The sequence below is a fragment of the Helianthus annuus genome, chromosome 13 (assembly GCF_002127325.2).
Source record: "Helianthus annuus cultivar XRQ/B chromosome 13, HanXRQr2.0-SUNRISE, whole genome shotgun sequence".
Classification (NCBI taxonomy): domain Eukaryota; kingdom Viridiplantae; phylum Streptophyta; class Magnoliopsida; order Asterales; family Asteraceae; genus Helianthus; species Helianthus annuus.
The window spans coordinates 71,389,294-71,408,000 of record NC_035445.2 but is presented as its reverse complement, the minus strand read 5'-3'; the positions used below and the strand labels follow the sequence as shown (position 1 = coordinate 71,408,000).

Sequence of the window (18,707 nt, the reverse complement as noted above, 5' to 3'; positions counted from 1 at the left end):
TTAATATTATAATACTTTATTATTATATAAGGTGGAGATACAATAGAAAGTTTATTTGGCTAGGAAGGTTAGGAAGTGATCTTGACCATCCATTTAGTTAATCAATGGCTAAGATTAAATGAATGAAATTGAAGCAAAAAAAAAAAGAGGCGCGTGGGTTTGTTAGGGCATTCTAGTCAATCCAGCACAATAGTTTCTCTCTCTCCAATTCACCCCCCCCCAATTTTTTAAACGTTAATAACTTTTCATACGACATTATTTTTTTATAAAATTGCACCAAAAAAAACGAGCGTTTTTTTATCTTTAAAACGAGTATACTATTGCTATATTTAAAAAAAATTAAAACCCAATTGCGTAAAATGCAATAGAAAACCCCCCAGTTACGTAAAACGCAATGAAAAAGAACCTAAAAAATGACATTTTTCTAAAACGCAATGCACCAAAAACACAAAGAAATGTCTTTTACCTAAAACACAATGCACCCAAAACACTTAAAAATGTCTTATTTCTAAAACGCAATGACCAGAAAACACTTAAAAATGTCTTATTTCTAAAACGCAATAGCCAGAAAACACTTAAAAATGTTTTATTTCTAAAACGCATATAACACCCTTATTATTATTTAAAGGTTTTCGTATAATTTACGAAAACAAACGAGTAATTATGATTTCAAATACATTGAAAATACGGGTTCATTAAACTTTATTTACAGAATTAAAAACTATACAACATATTATGAGTGAGTTCGTCATTTTACATAACAACGATACAAAGTGCGGAAGCTTATATCTTGATCGTGTTCGGTTCTTCGTTGTGCTTGATCCTCCTCCGGTGCTAAAATTATACCTGAAACTCATAAGACATGAGTTGGATTAGTAATACGTAACTTAAAATGTATTTAAACGAGTCTGGGAAGCGAAACTGATTAAAATAAAAAATTTTCGCCAAAACAGGATTTTTCGCGCCACGCGAAGGAACCCAGTTGCTCCCTCGCGCCACGCAAGGGAGACCGTTTTCCAGCAGGTCTGCAGCTCAGTTCAGCTATGCCAGTTTTTACGGAAACGGCCATAACTTCTTCGTTATTGATCCGTTTTACCCGATTCTTTTTCCTACGCGTCCGTAATTTAATCCTCCATCTTATGGAGTTGAAATCCTACATCCAACATAAGAAATTTTGAGACTTCTAAGTCTTCGACTCGTTACCTTTTTACCGAATTCTAACCCGTTTATGCATTTTATCAAACAAACGTATTTGTTTGATTCCTATATCACATACACTTCTTCAAATTATTGTTACCTACCATATTAGGTTCAATTTATAGGTTTGTTACACAATTTAAACCCGTTTTCGCTCGTATGCTTATTTTGACCCGTTAAGGGTATTTAAGCACTTTCGAGCCTAAAATCGCTTCTGATTGCTTCTAACATTTCATCACCACATTTCTTATCCTATAATCTTCCACTACAACTATAAGTGTGTTGGATCAAATGTGGATATCTATATATTCCGAGTTTTACCCCTCGGATAAGAGATTTTACGGCAAGAAGCATTTTAAGGCATTTAACCTTTGAAAGTCACGCCTACAACTTTTATACGCATCTAAAGGTTACAATAATCATAATATGAATTTCTAAACAACCTCTAAGGGTTGTTTACCCGGTTTACCCATCAAGGGCTTTTTGGTCACATTTAATCCTTCATTTTTACGATGAAGGACTTCTACTAATATTTGACCAAATTGCACATCTTACTACAACTTATTTATGCGTACCTGGCTCGGATCAATGTATAGACCCGTTTACACCTCGCTTTTATTAACCAATATTCTATAGCGTCGCAATTATCCCAAAATTGCTACTCACTCCTGTTTACATAGGACTTGACAACCAACATTAGTCATTATTGTCAAATGGTGTTATCACCACCATTTGACCCGTTTGGCTCATATGACCGAACATTTACATATGTAGTAAAACGGGGTTTTCAATTTCCAATTTACACATCCGACCCATTTCGGATGTTGCCTCTTGACCCCTTCTTTTCTTTTTAACTCATTTCTTACAATTTTGACCCTATTTCGGCTTACGCCATGGGTATCCTTTTATTGTCAATTTACATTAATCAACACTAGATTAAATTTCCATTTTTACCCATTGTCTCAATATTAGATTACACTACAAGGTAATCTTATCAAAACTCATAATCTCTTAGTCATTACATGACCAATTTACCGATTCACCCTCTTTACCATAAACCATGGTTTTTATCATCCTTATATGTTCCGACTCGTACCAACCGCGTCGGAAACCATATTTTCGTTATTATCGTTATCGCATTTATTACTAGTAAGGTAAACAAGTATTCTACATAAGTGTGTAAGTTTCACTTACCTTGCATCCGAGCTACGCTTTTCTTCTATGCTTGACTCGTTTGACCCGCTTTCACTCCAAGCTTCACCTGGCTTGTTTAAGCGCCAACTATTATTCATCATTTACAAGGCGGTTAAATTAGTCAATAACAATCATGACTATTCCACCTCACTTATTTTCTATGCCTAATTATCATTCATCACATCGTAGGTCAGTTTGACTTTTTCTAAAAGTCAAATCCCCGTTAGTATTCTAATTGCATAATCGAGTTCATCAACTAGTTTTAGTGTTATTTAATTACCCGGTAGGCATTATCTTTAGACCACCGTTTTAACCAAAGTTCTAACCACGTTTATCACATTTAGAACTCTTTTTAATCACATTTTGCATAATAGCCAAAACATCACAATTAGGTGTTTTAACTACAAAAATTCTAGTTTCGAGCCTTCTTTGAGGCATTTCAACAAACACTTTAAGGGCAGAATTTTACATGTTTATTTATCAAGTCTCTAGCTTATCTCTTAGCCCTAATTTCACATAAATCAACCATCTTACAAAGTTGTTAACTTCTATAATTCTGAAGTCACTTCACAATTGTCAAATTACACTAGAATATCACCCAATTTCCTAGTGTTTATTAAAATCTACATAACCCACTAATCACCTACAATGGTGATCATGGATTTTACTAAAATCTCACAGGATTTCAACTTGTATTTGTCTAGGGTTTGTCCCTAGACACTATAGTTGTTCCTAAATCATCATAAGACACACATGCAACCATAATTTTAGATTTTCCCAATTTCATGAGAATTTCAAGTTGAGAGTTTTCATCAGATTTTACATACCTTGTAATCCTCTTGTGATGAGGATCAATAATCTATGCTCAATTTTCGTTTTGGACCAGATTTGCACCTCCAATTTGAGAGTTTTAGTGAGGATTTTAGGGTTTGAAGAAACCCAGGTCGCCTCCTGCTTCTTTGTACGACCAGACATCCCCAAATGGGGTGCTTGGTTTTTGTTTTAATTAAAATTAGCAACATAAGTTTCAATTTTAACATCTATGGCCCCTCCATTTTCCTTAGTTCATGATTTGAGTGTTTTAACCCACTCATAAGTCACTATCTAACTAGGTTAGAATTATTCCTACTTAGCTTAGTAGGTTCGGAAAGTCGTAACCCGTTTTACTTTAAGTCCCGTTAAATCGGGCCTTTTATCTTCCTATTTTCTTGAAAGCTCTTATTTACTTTAAATAAGTATTAGGATTATTTAAATAAATTCCTAATACTTGCCAGATTACTTTTACCACTAACGGTACTTTCCCCGTCTTTAGTATTAACGGGATTTAATTACCAAACCCGTTTTCGGGGTGTTACAAGTCTACCCCCCTTAAAGAGGTTTCGTCCTCGAAATCTTTTCTTACGTAATTCATTGAGTTTAAACTCAATGTATTCTATCCGAGAAATATTTTAAACATTACCTATACTTTTTAACCAATCGTTAGTATTACCCGAAAAGTATGGTAACATCTTTTTGGTTACTAATTGTCTACATATCTCATACGACATAGTGTAACTTCGAAATAACGTAATCTCGTTATTTCCACTAGTTTAGTTAACTTAGCGATATCCATCGCTTTCATATACTATCGAATTCCTTATGAATCCGTTACTTTGACCCGTTTAAAGGTCTTTAGTGAAATCTTTCACTTTTAGCAACAATTTCTTTTGTTTTCAAAATTCATTTATTCGATTTAGTTATACCGAATCTACCGCTTACAAGCAACCAAATTACTTAAATGACCTTAACCGGTCTCACTAACTAGACTTATTAGTCCAGTTACTTTTTACCGCTCGCTTGGTTATAATGTGATTCCACTTCACATTGCATTTCTTGAACGTGATCGTGTCACGCATGTTTAATTTATACCAACCTTTCATTTTCAAAAAGATCACTTTTCGAATATATCGTCTTGCGCCTATCAGCGCCAAGACTTGAATCCTTTATGCTTACTATTCAATTTCCTATCGGAATTTATATTTATAAAAACGTTATTTCTTACTAAAATCGAACTTTTAGTTTAGAATCTTCTCTTAACTTTTGTCAATTATCCATACCAGGATATTGACAGTCCATAATTTATTCTTTTGCAGTCTTAGTTTTATGCGGGGTTCTCAACTGATTCCCTCGCTTTATCTAATTAACCCGTAGGTTTTATCACTTAGCCTTATGGGCTATTTTGATTAGACTTTCGCCTCTTTAAGGCGAAGTCCTTATAATTTCTTTCTAATCATGACCAGTGGGTCGTTCTATCCTCATAGACCTTTCCATTGTTTATAACTCCAAAGGTTATATTGATCCCGTAGATCATTCCTTACTCATGTCATTCGTAAAATACATGCCTGGTGTCAAGGCACCCTGTTTTTGTTTGAAGAATCTTTTGGTTTCAAGCTTAGGTTTCGTTAACCTTGATTGTAGTTCCGTGGCTACAATTGTTTTCTTCCAGACAATTTTCCGACTTTATGACTTCTCATGTCATTTATGCGTCAGTTCTTCTTTTCCTTTTTGTTATTTGGTTTGCATATATTCTTATTTGGTTATGTCCCACTACCGGGCTCATTACTCTTTTGCATTTGACGTTACCATTATCCCGCTTGCATTTACTCATGCCGTCCGGCATGATATTATATTCGACCCGTTCAACTTTAAAATAGTTGAACATAATTTATTCGAAATTTCTGTTTACATTATCTTGTCGTCTTTTAGTTATGATTCGAAACCCGAGTCTTTTAACTTTTCATCCGAGCTCTCGTTTCTCGGTTTACGCATGTATTTAATTCTTACCCATCAACCGGGTGTTTTACCGAAGTCGTTATTATTGCCACCCTCCCGGTATGCATTAAGACCTCGCTTCATTTTTATATTCCGACTTTGTCCTTAAGTTTGACGTTTTACAAAAACGACCCGTTAAGGGACATATTTGCGTTTTCCGGTTTCGAGTGTAAGTACACTCCCTCCCATTACTTGTCTAAATCATTTTACATGTTTGTGTTTTCCGGGTTCGAGTGTAAGCACACTCCCTCCCAATACATGTCTAAGTCATTTTACATGTTTGCGTTTTCCGGGTTCGAGTGTAAGCACACTCCCTCCCAATACATGTCTAAGTCATTTTACATGTTTGCGTTTTCCGGGTTCGAGTGTAAGTACACTCCCTCCCAATACATGTCTAAATCATTTTACATGTTTGCGTTTTCCGGGTTCGAGTGTAAGTACACTCCCTCCCAATACATGTCTAAGTCATTTTACATGTTTGCGTTTTCCGGGTTCGAGTGTAAGTACACTCCCTCCCAATACATGTCTAAGTCATTTTACATGTTTCTTGGTCCCTTCCCTCGGGCTCATTATCCTAATATAATACGCTTCCGTCACTCGGCTGTGCGTTTACATTATTATCAAATATTTTGCTTATCTGATTCATTTGGGTACTTTTTAATTTGTCCCGCTTACCCCGTCCTTACTACATCAGATGTAAGTATGTCCATCATAAAAAGTTCATGGTATCATGTGTTCACTACCTACTTGGCCAGAGTAAGCGATCAACACCTGGTATACATGACCTTTTTATAATTTTCACATTACACCCCATGTAAGTAATGCCTCTATCTGTTTTCTTGGAAACAATATCCCGGATAGGTTTTCTATTCAGGTTATTCCAAGTTTTCAATCTACATATGCAACTTTCAATCTCTACATATTTGTTGCATATTACTATTTATGCAATAATTTAAAACGTGCACCTGATAATGCTTGCTCTAACAGGCTCTCCTTGCCATTAACTTATTCGCAATCGTTGCGCGATTTAGGTCCTTGGTGATCGTGCTCTATTTGTCATACTTTGGACCGTTCCTCTGTCAAATCCAGGATTTGTTAAACTCTCGCTATCTTCATATGCGAGTGTCCTTCGATCAAAAACATATACAACAGTTAGTAATTTCAACATTAAAGGATGCCCGTATTATAATAAAAGGCTTTTCTACTATACGCATCACGCATGTAATTTCGTTGACTATATCTATTCTATATCGTTTTTATTGGTGTAACGTGTATTACACGATAACCATGTGTGTTGTTTAAAACACTTTAGCATGCTAAACTATAAACATACATGTACTTATCGGATTTGAGATCAAGCCTCGAACCGAACACATTTGTCAACAAACTTGAGCTCTGATACCAACTTATAACACCCTTATTATTATTTAAAGGTTTTCGTATAATTTACGAAAACAAACGAGTAATTATGATTTCAAATACATTGAAAATACGGGTTCATTAAACTTTATTTACAGAATTAAAAACTATACAACATATTATGGGTGAGTTCGTCATTTTACATAACAACGATACAAAGTGCGGAAGCTTATATCTTGATCGTGTTCGGTTCTTCGTTGTGCTTGATCCTCCTCCGGTGCTAAAATTATACCTGAAACTCATAAGACATGAGTTGGATTAGTCATACGTAACTTAAAACGTATTTAAACGAGTCTGGGAAGCGAAACTGATTAAAATAAAAATTTTTCGCCAAAACAGGGTTTTTCGCGCCACGCGAAGGAACCCAGTTGCTCCCTCGCGCCACGCAAGGGAGACCGTTTTCCAGCAGGTCTGCAGCTCAGTTCAGCTATGCCAGTTTTTACGGAAACGGCCATAACTTCTTCGTTATTGATCCGTTTTACCCGATTCTTTTTCCTACGCGTCCGTAATTTAATCCTCCATCTTATGGAGTTGAAATCCTACATCCAACATAAGAAATTTTGAGACTTCTAAGCCTTCGACTCGTTACCTTTTTACCGAATTCTAACCCGTTTATGCATTTTATCAAACAAACGTATTTGTTTGATTCCTATATCACATACACTTCTTCAAATTAATGTTACCTACCATATTAGGTTCAATTCATAGGTTTGTTACACAATTTAAACCCGTTTTCGCTCGTATGCTTATTTTGACCCGTTAAGGGTATTTAAGCACTTTCGAGCCTAAAATCGCTTCTGATTGCTTCTGACATTTCATCACCACATTTCTTATCCTATAATCTTCCACTACAACTATAAGTGTGTTGGATCAAATGTGGATATCTATATATTCCGAGTTTTACCCCTCGGATAAGAGATTTTACGGCAAGAAGCATTTTAAGGCATTTAACCTTTGAAAGTCACGCCTACAACTTTTATACGCATCTAAAGGTTACAATAATCATAATATGAGTTTCTAAACAACCTCTAAGGGTTGTTTACCCGGTTTACCCATCAAGGGCTTTTTGGTCACATTTAATCCTTCATTTTTACGATGAAGGACTTCTACTAATATTTGACCAAATTGCACATCTTACTACAACTTATTTATGCGTACCTGGCTCGGATCAATGTATAGACCCGTTTACACCTCGCTTTTATTAACCAATATTCTATAGCGTCGCAATTATCCCAAAATTGCTACTCACTCCTGTTTACATAGGACTTGACAACCAACATTAGTCATTATTGTCAAATGGTGTTATCACCACCATTTGACCCGTTTGGCTCATATGACCGAACATTTACATATGTAGTAAAACGGGGTTTTCAATTTCCAATTTACACATCCGACCCATTTCGGATGTTGCCTCTTGACCCCTTCTTTTCTTTTTAACTCATTTCTTACAATTTTGACCCTATTTCGGCTTACGCCATGGGTATCCTTTTATTGTCAATTTACATTAATCAACACTAGATTAAATTTCCATTTTTACCCATTGTCTCAATATTAGATTACACTACAAGGTAATCTTATCAAAACTCATAATCTCTTAGTCATTACATGACCAATTTACCGATTCACCCTCTTTACCATAAACCATGGTTTTTATCATCCTTATATGTTCCGACTCGTACCAACCGCGTCGGAAACCATATTTTCGTTATTATCGTTATCGCATTTATTACTAGTAAGGTAAACAAGTATTCTACATAAGTGTGTAAGTTTCACTTACCTTGCATCCGAGCTACGCTTTTCTTCTATGCTTGACTCGTTTGACCCGCTTTCACTCCAAGCTTCACCTGGCTTGTTTAAGCGCCAACTATTATTCATCATTTACAAGGCGGTTAAATTAGTCAATAACAATCATGACTATTCCACCTCACTTATTTTCTATGTCTAATTATCATTCATCACATCGTAGGTCAGTTTGACTTTTTCTAAAAGTCAAATCCCCGTTAGTATTCTAATTGCATAATCGAGTTCATCAACTAGTTTTAGCGTTATTTAATTACCCGGTAGGCATTATCTTTAGACCACCATTTTAACCAAAGTTCTAACCACGTTTATCACATTTAGAACTCTTTTTAATCACATTTTGCATAATAGCCAAAACATCACAATTAGGTGTTTTAACTACAAAAATTCTAGTTTCGAGCCTTCTTTGAGGCATTTCAACAAACACTTTAAGGGCAGAATTTTACATGTTTATTTATCAAGTCTCTAGCTTATCTCTTAGCCCTAATTTCACATAAATCAACCATCTTACAAAGTTGTTAACTTCTATAATTCTGAAGTCACTTCACAATTGTCAAATTACACTAGAATATCACCCAATTTCCTAGTGTTTATTAAAATCTACATAACCCACTAATCACCTACAATGGTGATCATGGATTTTACTAAAATCTCACATGATTTCAACTTGTATTTGTCTAGGGTTTGTCCCTAGACACTATAGTTGTTCCTAAATCATCATAAGACACACATGCAACCATAATTTCAGATTTTCCCAATTTCATGAGAATTTCAAGTTGAGAGTTTTCATCAGATTTTACATACCTTGTAATCCTCTTGTGATGAGGATCAATAATCTATGCTCAATTTTCGTTTTGGACCAGATTTGCACCTCCAATTTGAGAGTTTTAGTGAGGATTTTAGGGTTTGAAGAAACCCAGGTCGCCTCCTGCTTCTTTGTACGACCAGACATCCCCAAATGGGGTGCTTGGTTTTTGTTTTAATTAAAATTAGCAACATAAGTTTCAATTTTAACATCTATGGCCCCTCCATTTTCCTTAGTTCATGATTTGAGTGTTTTAACCCACTCATAAGTCACTATCTAACTAGGTTAGAATTATTCCTACTTAGCTTAGTAGGTTCGGAAAGTCGTAACCCGTTTTACTTTAAGTCCCGTTAAATCGGGCCTTTTATCTTCCTATTTTCTTGAAAGCTCTTATTTACTTTAAATAAGTATTAGGATTATTTAAATAAATTCCTAATACTTGCCAGTTTACTTTTACCACTAACGGTACTTTCCCCGTCTTTAGTATTAACGGGATTTAATTACCAAACCCGTTTTCGGGGTGTTACAACGCAATGCCTAGAAAACACATAAAAATGTCTTATTTCTAAAACGCAATGGCCTAAAAACACAAAAGAAATTGTTCTATCTAAAACGCAATGAACTGAATACACATAAAAATGTGTTTACCTAGAACGCAATGAGTAAAATCACTTAAAAAAAGTTTTATTTCTAAAACGCAATGACCAGAAACTGTTGTTCACAGAACCAGAAACTGTCTAAAACGCAATGACCAGAAACTGTTGTTCACAGAACCAGAAACTGTTGTTCACAGAACCAGAAACTGTCTAAAACGCAATAACCAGAAACTGTTGTTCACAGAACCAGAAACTGTTGTTCACAGAACCAGAAACTGTCTAAAACGCAATGACCAGAAACTGTTTTTCACAGAACCAGAAACTGTTGTTCACAGAACTAAAATCTAACCAAAACGCAATGACCAGAACATGTTGTTTACAGAACCAGAAACACTGTCTACGAATGCAGTTTTCCAGAGGCGTTGCCCCCGTACCCCCGCCAAGATCGTAAAACGCAATGACTAAATCAAAAACCCAGATCGTAAAAATGAAATTAAAGAATTTCTTACATGGATCGAAGTGATTTCTTCAACAATTGACGAAGTTTGAATGATAGAAACACTTATCAGCGCTCGAATCGAACGAATCGAGTGATTATCTTCAAAATCACCGAAAAAAACAAGATTTTTTATGAAATTAAACTGGGTTTTCCTAAAGAAAAGCTGAAGAACACGTTGATCGGGTGTTTGAATCATTGATTTGTGATGAAAATCGCATTATAATGTAGTGATTATTGAGATAGAAAGTGAAGAAATGGTTGAAAATGGTGGGTTTTGAAAATGGTGGGTTTTGAAGTTACAGGGTTTTGAAAAGAAAGAAGAAAGGGTTTGATTGACTAAAATACCCTTTTTCTTTATTTTAAATGTTGCCACATGTCCTAATCCTATTGCTTCCTAAACTTCCTAGCCAAAATAAACTTTCTATTAGATCTTTTCCCTTATTATATATATACTTTCAACATATTTCCTTTTTTAATTTTTTAAACCATATTCCTTTTTTTCATTTACTTTTTGTTTTTCATAATTTTTTTAATAATATTACGTTTATCAATCAATTTAATATTTTTAATAACTGTCGTTTGTAAATAAACTTTCTATTTGATATTTTCCCTTATTATATATATACTTTCAACATATTTCCTTTTTTAATTTTTTAAACCATATTCCTTTTTTCATTTACTTTTTGTTTTTCATAATTTTTTTAATAATATTACGTTTATCAATCAATTTAATATTTTTAATAACTGTCGTTTGTTAATTAAAAAAAACTTAAGTATGCAATTGTATTTATCCCAACCCCCGGAGATTCTGATACCAGTGTTGTTAAAAATGAAGTTGTATTCAAACTATTTATTTGATATACGGTACGATAATAAACTAAAACGATTCTACCGTTTAGCTTTCGAAACAACATTCTTCATTTTTAAATATCGTTTGTTTAACATTATCATTTGCTCTGTTCCGTTTCGGTGCAACGCGCGAGGCTAATAAAAACTAGTGTTCATTAACCGTGGTGGACAAATATGTAATTTATAATATGTAGAACTAGTTATATATAACATACCACACTCTCGTAACATCATTTATATAAACACTAGATTAGAACCCCGTGTATTAAACGGGTTGAATAAATGTAATTTTATATTTTAAATATAAAAACTTATATCTTTATGAACCTTGTATATTGTACGGGTTAAATAAATGTAATTTTATATATCAGATAATAAAAAAGTTACACAGATTAAATAATTGTAATTTTGTATATTAAATACTAAAAACGTCATATCTTTAAAAAAACCCGTGTATAATCGGGTTGAATAAATCTTCCAAATAATAAAAAATTACATCCTTAAAAACCTCATATATTACACGTGTTGAATAGATATAAAAAAGAGTTATTTCTTTAAAAACCATGCGTATTACACAGATTAAATATATGTATTTTTGTATATTAAATACTAAAAACGTCGTATCTTTAAAAAACCCGTGTATAGTCGGGTTGAAAAATCTACCAAATAATAAAAAATTATATCCTAAATAAATGTAATTTTGCATATTAAATACCAAAAACGTCGTATATTTAAAAAAACCGGTGTATAGTCGGGTTGAAAAATCTACCAAATAAAAAAAATTATATCCTTAAAAACCTCGCGTTTTACTCGAGTTGAATAAACATAATTTTGTATACCAAATAATAAAAAAAGTTATGTTTTTAAATAATTAGGATAACATTTAATATTAATTTATTATTTATATATTTAATATTAGATAAGTAGATAAGAGAGGTACTTGTTTTAAAAATATATTAAATTAACAATTTAGATTTGAGGATAATATTTTATTAAAGTATGATAAGATTTAATATTAATTTGTTATTTATTTATTTTGATAAATATAAATTTGAGGATACCTTCAATGAATGACACGTGTCCAAAAGTTGGTTTCTCTTATTATAGTAGTTAGATTAGATGTTAGATTTATATGTAAACTAGGTTAGAACCCCGTGTAATACACTGGCTGAATAAATATAATTTTATATATCAAATAATAAAAAATATATTTTTAAAAACCTCGTTTATTACACGGGTTGAATAAATTTAACTTTATATACCAAATAATAAACAACATATATTTAAAAATCTCATTGATTACATGGGTTGAATAAATGTAATTTTATATATTAAATAATAAAAATGTTATATCTTTAAGAAGCCCCATGTATTGTACGGGTTGAGTAAATATAATTTTTTATATTAAATAATGAAAAAGGTTACAATTTTAAGAAACTCGTGTATTGTATGGGTTAAGCACATGTAATTTTTTATACCAACCAATAAAAAGTTATATATTGTTATATCTTTATAAACCCTGTGTATTATAAAACTTTTGGGCTAAACTGATAAAATGGGCCAAACCACAGGAACTAAAATGACATTTAACTCTTTACATTATATTAATTTATATTTAGTGTACGTTTTTTTGTTAATTTCAAGATAAATAATTTTAAAATCTAATAAAAATTTCAAAAGATTATATTATCTTCTACGAATTATTTAAATTTATACTAAATTTAATTTTATAATTATCTTTTAACTAATATTAATTATTTATAATTAATAGATGACTTCAAATAATGACACGTGTCCTGATGTGAGTGTAGTGTAATATATTTTTGGTATATATTTTAAGCCCTTTTTACACTTTCTAACCAAGTTTTAAATTTATAAAACACGATATTTACTAACACTAAACACACATATGGGCAAGTGCACCCATCGTGGACGTAGTATAGTGTTGGTAAGATACCGGGGTCGTCCAAGTACACAAGAGCTTTTAGTACCGGTTTATCCTCAACGTCTAATCAAATCAAAATGTTAGAAAAAAAAGATTTTTAAACTAAGAAAATAAAATTAACTAAATGCTGAAAAATAAAATAAAAATAAAACAGATAGACAAGATGAATCACTTGGATCCGACTCGTGTATTAGTATAACCTTTGATTATTTTCGCACTTTTGCACTTGTTTAAGAGATTATCTTAGTTATTGTAGTAGGCCCCTCTTTTGAAGGCGACGTTACCCTCAACCCAATAGTTTGAGTCAGCAAGGATACAATCCTAAAGGGTCGGATTATTGAAAGATAATGAATTAAGTTATTAATGCAAATTATGGTAGGCCCCTCTTTTGGAGGTGACGTTACACTCGACTAAGTAGTCTGAGTCAGCAAGGATACAGTCCTAAATAGCCGGGTTATAGTATTAATAGTAGTTAACTTATGAGGGGATCAAAGAGTTTGGACCCCCGCCATCTAATACCTTTGGGTATTGAAGGAGGTCCTAATAAATTTGACCCAGGTCCCTTGCAGGACCTCTAAACGCTGAACAAGGGCAAGACCCTTACCAAACCGTTCCCTTAACCCCCAACCAGGTAGCCAACATACCTCCATATAGACCGTGGAGATATGAATGGTGAAAATCTTTTATTTTATATAGACAGTAAAATAATGCCAAGACACCACGGACAAACGATAAGGAAAAGTCACCTTCAACATAAGCAACTAGTTATTAAAGTCATTAATACAGAACCAAATAAAAAGTGCAAAAGATTAAAAATAAAAAGCATTATACTAAACACTTGTCTTCACCAAGTGATGTAAGAGACTTAGGCAAACATGGCCTTGATTGTCAAGAACTCTTACGATCAATCTTGGATCCCGAGACGACTCACACACTCTACGACGGACAATGGATGATGGTGGTGGATGATGGTGTTGTGATGGTGGTGGGTGGTGGATGAAGTGTGAGAGAGGTGGTGTGCCAAGGGATGAGTTGCAATGAAGCCAAGCACTCCTATTTATAGGCTGAACAGAGGCCTGGGCACGGCCCCGTGTCCGCTGGGCACGGCCCCGTGCCTGTCTGACACTATCTCTCCTCATTAATTGTAATTCGCGATTACAATTAATGCGCCTGCAGAACTTTGGGCATGCCCCCGTGTTCACTGGGCACGCCCCCCGTGGTGAGCAATAGAAGCTTCTACAGGTTTGTCTTTTCTGCTGCTTCTTGGGCACCACGGGGCGTGTTCAGTCTTCTGCCTCCTCTGTTTTGCTTGGGAGGATGCTGTCGAGGGGTCGGGCAATCCACTTTTGTTCCTTTTCTTGTATTTATGTTAGATTTAGCTGCCTTTTTGCTTCTTTTGTTAATTAGAGCTCATTTAATCCTGAAAATACAAAAGGAAGACAAAAACACACTTTTTCCAACATTAGTACTTAAAAAGGGTTAGTTTTTTGCCTTATTTGATGTAATTTATATGTTGCATTTTACACACATCATATATCCCCACACTTGAATTTTTGCTTGTCCTCAAGCAAAACTCTTTAATATGTGGCTTACACTCCCAAATGGAATGGGTAGAAGAGAAGGTTTTGGGTTTGTCATAGAGTGTCGGGATTTTCCAAGATTGTTTAGGTTTTATTTTTACTTATTTACAATCCTATTCGTCATGGTTTATTAAGAACTTTTCATAAGGTAAATTATTTATTAAGGCATAACATGCCTTTCTAAAATTCCATTTATATACAAGTTCACATACCTCACGGGAGAAATCACTCACACTCGGCCGAAGGTGTATTTTTAGTGAATCACTCGAGAGCGGCATGGAACTTATTCCTACCATAAGCTTGCTAAGCAATCAATACTCCTCCTTTTTAACTCTATACCTTTGTAAATATCAAGAGGACTTTTTGGGTGAAGGGTTAGGCTTGGGTCAAAGGTGGGTAGTTGGGTTAGTGGTTAGTAGAAAAGGGCGAAAGTCGTAAAAAGCGTCGGTTTTCGTTAAACATTTTGTTTTTGTGACTTTTATTTTAAATGAAGTATTTATCCAAACAAGCTTTTGTTTGAGGAGCTTTGTTTGCTTATCTCTAAGTTCATTGTAATATATATATATATATATATATATATATATATATATATATATATATATATATATATATATATATATATATTTTAGTCACATGAAAACCGAGCTTGTTACTAAAATAAAGGGTAAAAATAAAAAGGGTTTTTGGTGGGTAAAAAGGGTTTTTTGGTTAAGAAATGAAAAGGTTTAGGCTCAAAGGGGCTAACTAGGGGGAGTTTTTGTGTAGGTGAAAAGAAAAATAAAAATAATGGTGTTGAAAGAAAAAGGGTTAGTCCTAATGCCTCCATCATTTACTTACTTGGGTTTAAGTTGGTAAGGACCGGGAATGAATTGTCGTGGCAAGTTCTAGAGTCGTAAGAACCAAGCGGCTATTCACACAAGAAACGAAAAATGAGCATTTAACGTAAAGATGTATAGTTGTATGCTCAATAAAGGCTCAAAAACTCACTTTTGTGGGAATGGGTTTTTTTTATGTGATCGAGTATATATAATCGAATTTTAACTAAGCTTGTCATGCCGTTTCATAATTTTCTTATGTTGGTTCTTTTTATCACGACTCTATCGGTTGTAAACTTATAAAAATATAACCTGTTAGTCTTAGAATTCCCAACTTAAACTTAGACAAGATAAAATAAAAAAAATTGAAAAAATTTGGGGTGATTAGCGGTTCCAATAGAGTTTTGTGTAAGGCTTGTTATTAGGACTTGCAAAATTCAAGGTTTAGCATCCCCCCATACTTAAATTACACATTGTCCTCAATGTGTCCCAAAAATAAATTTTTAGGTTGATTGAATGTGTAACTTTGTGTTTAAAAGCAAAAATTTATGTTACTGGCAGTCTGGACACGGCCCCGTGGGGACCGGGCACGGCCCCGTGTTCAGGTGCCAGTAACAATAATTAAAGAAAAAGAAACAGAAGCCTGGACACGGGGGCGTGTTCGGTGAACACGGCCTGTGTCCAGTTACCTGAACTGGGCATTTGCCTGCAGGGTGTTCAGCACGGGGCCGTGTTGGCTAGGCACGACCCGTGCTGAACTGACTGTAAGGGAGAAATTGTTGTCGGGTGCCTTGTTTTCGTGCATGGGTTTATGTTTCTCGTTTCCCTTGTCATCCTTGACCACCATGAGTGTGTTTTATTCCTGCAAATTAAAACTAAAAGATTAAACTTAAACTAATGATAGTTCTGCGGATTGCCTCCGTGGTGCGCCACGTTTGTAAGGGTCCTTGGCTAGACCCAAGGCAAGGTTATATGTTTTCTGAGCGGGATGTTTTGCATCCCATGTTGCACCGTCGGAGAGCATCATCCAAACTTGAATCAATAACCTTCATATAATTGACCGGGTCATCATCCTCTATTTTCTTCCCAACCCCGAACTTTACTTTATCATCCCCATATTTCAAAGTAAGTGTTCCGTCATTCATATCTACCACTGCTTGTGCGGTGGCGAGAAATGGTCTCCCTAATATGAGGGGGACTTCGGTGTCTTCTTCCATATCAAGTATGACAAAGTCGGCCGGGTAGAAGAAATTGTCGACCTTGACTAGGATATTTTCAATGACACCTTGCGGGAATTTGACGGATCGATCAGCAGGTTGTATACTCATTTTTGTAGGACTCGTTTTTCCTAGGCCGAGTCTTTTGAACATTGATGAGGGCATGAGGTTAATGCTAGCTCCAAGGTCGGCTAGTGCATTACGAACGGGGGGGTCACCGATTGAGCAAGGAATTGTGAAGCTTCCGGGATCGATTTTCTTTTGGGGGAGTTTGTTGAGTACGAGGGCAGAGCATTCTTCGCCTAGGTTAACTAATTGCAATGTTTCAATTTTCCTTTTATAAGTGAGGAAACCCCTCATGAACTTAGAGTATTTAGGCATTTGGGTTAGGACATCAATGAAAGGAATATTGACATGCAATTGTTTTAGTAAACTTTCGAATTTTGCGAATTGCTCATCGGTCTTTTGTCGGATTAACCTACCGGGGTACGGAACTCGAGGAGTCTTGGTAAGCTCTGATGAGGGAGGGGAACCTTTCTCTTGTAAGGGCGGTGTTACGGTCTCCTCGGTAGGCGGCGGGCTTTCCGTAGGACCCACGGTGCGGTTCCGTAGTGTTATGAGATGAACTTGCGCCTTTGGGTTTGTTTCGGTATTGCTTGGTAACGCGCCTTGTGGTCTCTCGGAGAAATTTTGTGCTAGTTGACTTATTTGTTTTTCGATGTTTTGAATACTAGCTTGTTGATTTCTAAAATTTGATTCTAATTGTAGAAATCTATCCGAGTTTTTCTTTTCAGTGTCGGAGATGAGGCGAGATATAGTATCTTCAAGCCTTTCTCGTCCACTCTGTTGTTGAGGGAAATTTTGTGACTCATTTCTTGGTTGTTGAAAGTTTGTTCGTTGGTTTACGTTTTGTTGGTTACTTCCATTGCCGGGTTCTCTCCAACCAAGGTTAGGGTGATTTCGCCATCCTTGGTTGTAGGTGCCCGTTGGAGGACCCGACGGCCTAGGTCTATTATCAATGTTGTTTACCGATTCTTGTTGATCGTCTGTTTCTTTCATACAACTCCAATTTTCATGTGGCCCACCACACCCTTCACAAGCCATAACCGAGACCATTTTTGTCATTTCCAATTTTTTTTTATTTTTGAAGAGAGGGCCTCGATTTGGGCTTGTAAAGAAGTGCTTTCATCAACCTTATGGGCGCCCGGGGCAATAGATTTATTGCCTCGGGGAGTGTGCCACTGAAAATTGTTTTGAGCAATTTCCTCAATTTGATTATACATTTCATGTGGGCAACGATTACCTAAAAGTCCCCCGGAGCTAGAGTCCAGTGTTTGCCTTGTGTGTGGCAACAGCCCATTATAGAAAGTGGACACTTGTTGCCATATCGCAAGGCCGTGATGTGGACACTTTCGCAATAGCTCCTTGAACCTTTCCCAAGTTTCATATAAGGATTCCCCGTCCTCTTGTGAATATGTATTAATTTCAGTCATTAATTTAGCCGTTTTAGCGGGAGGGAAATACTTATATAGAAATTTTTGGGCTAGTTCATCCTAGGTGTTTACCGATCCAGCTGGGAGGGCGTTAAGCCAAGCTTTTGCTCGGTCTTTTAGTGAAAAAGAAAACATTCGGAGGCGGATGGAGTCATTTGAAGCTCCATTGATCCGAAAGGTATCACATATTTCTAAGAAATTAGTAATATGTAGATGGGGATCCTCGTCCGCAAGCCCATGGAAGGTTGCGGAGTTCTGAAGCATCTGTCTCAAATGCGGCCGAAGTTTGAAGTTATTGGCTTCAACATTCGGTGCATTGATGGCGGCGCCGAGGTTACCTACGGTGGGTCGTAGATAATCCATGAGGGTACGTTGGTCCGCCATTGGAAGTGGGTTTCCCGAAACCTTCTCTTGGTTTTTGGCTTTTAGTCTTTTTCTGAGAAAGCGTTCGGGTTCTTCTAGAGGTTCTTTTATGTCCTTATTAGAA

General features: G+C 35.3%; 2 long non-coding RNA genes and 1 other non-coding gene across 3 annotated transcripts; 1 reads left to right on the top strand and 2 right to left on the bottom strand.

The window, feature by feature from the left end:
• Positions 1-688: 688 nt before the first annotated feature.
• Positions 689-3,345, bottom strand: LOC110902803. The gene is made up of 3 exons (XR_002571427.2): positions 3,219-3,345; positions 2,392-2,478; positions 689-846 (listed from the first exon to the last, which is right to left on the bottom strand). It is a non-coding gene; the product is annotated as an uncharacterized LOC110902803 (long non-coding RNA).
• A 3,299-nt stretch (positions 3,346-6,644) lies between these two features.
• On the bottom strand, positions 6,645-9,352 carry LOC118485632. Its single transcript, XR_004877194.1, has 3 exons — positions 9,226-9,352; positions 8,399-8,485; positions 6,645-6,853 (listed from the first exon to the last, which is right to left on the bottom strand). It is a non-coding gene; the product is annotated as an uncharacterized LOC118485632 (long non-coding RNA).
• An 8,767-nt stretch (positions 9,353-18,119) lies between these two features.
• LOC118486106 lies at positions 18,120-18,226 on the top strand. Its single transcript, XR_004877962.1, has one exon. It is a non-coding gene; the product is annotated as a small nucleolar RNA R71 (small nucleolar RNA).
• Positions 18,227-18,707: the final 481 nt, after the last annotated feature.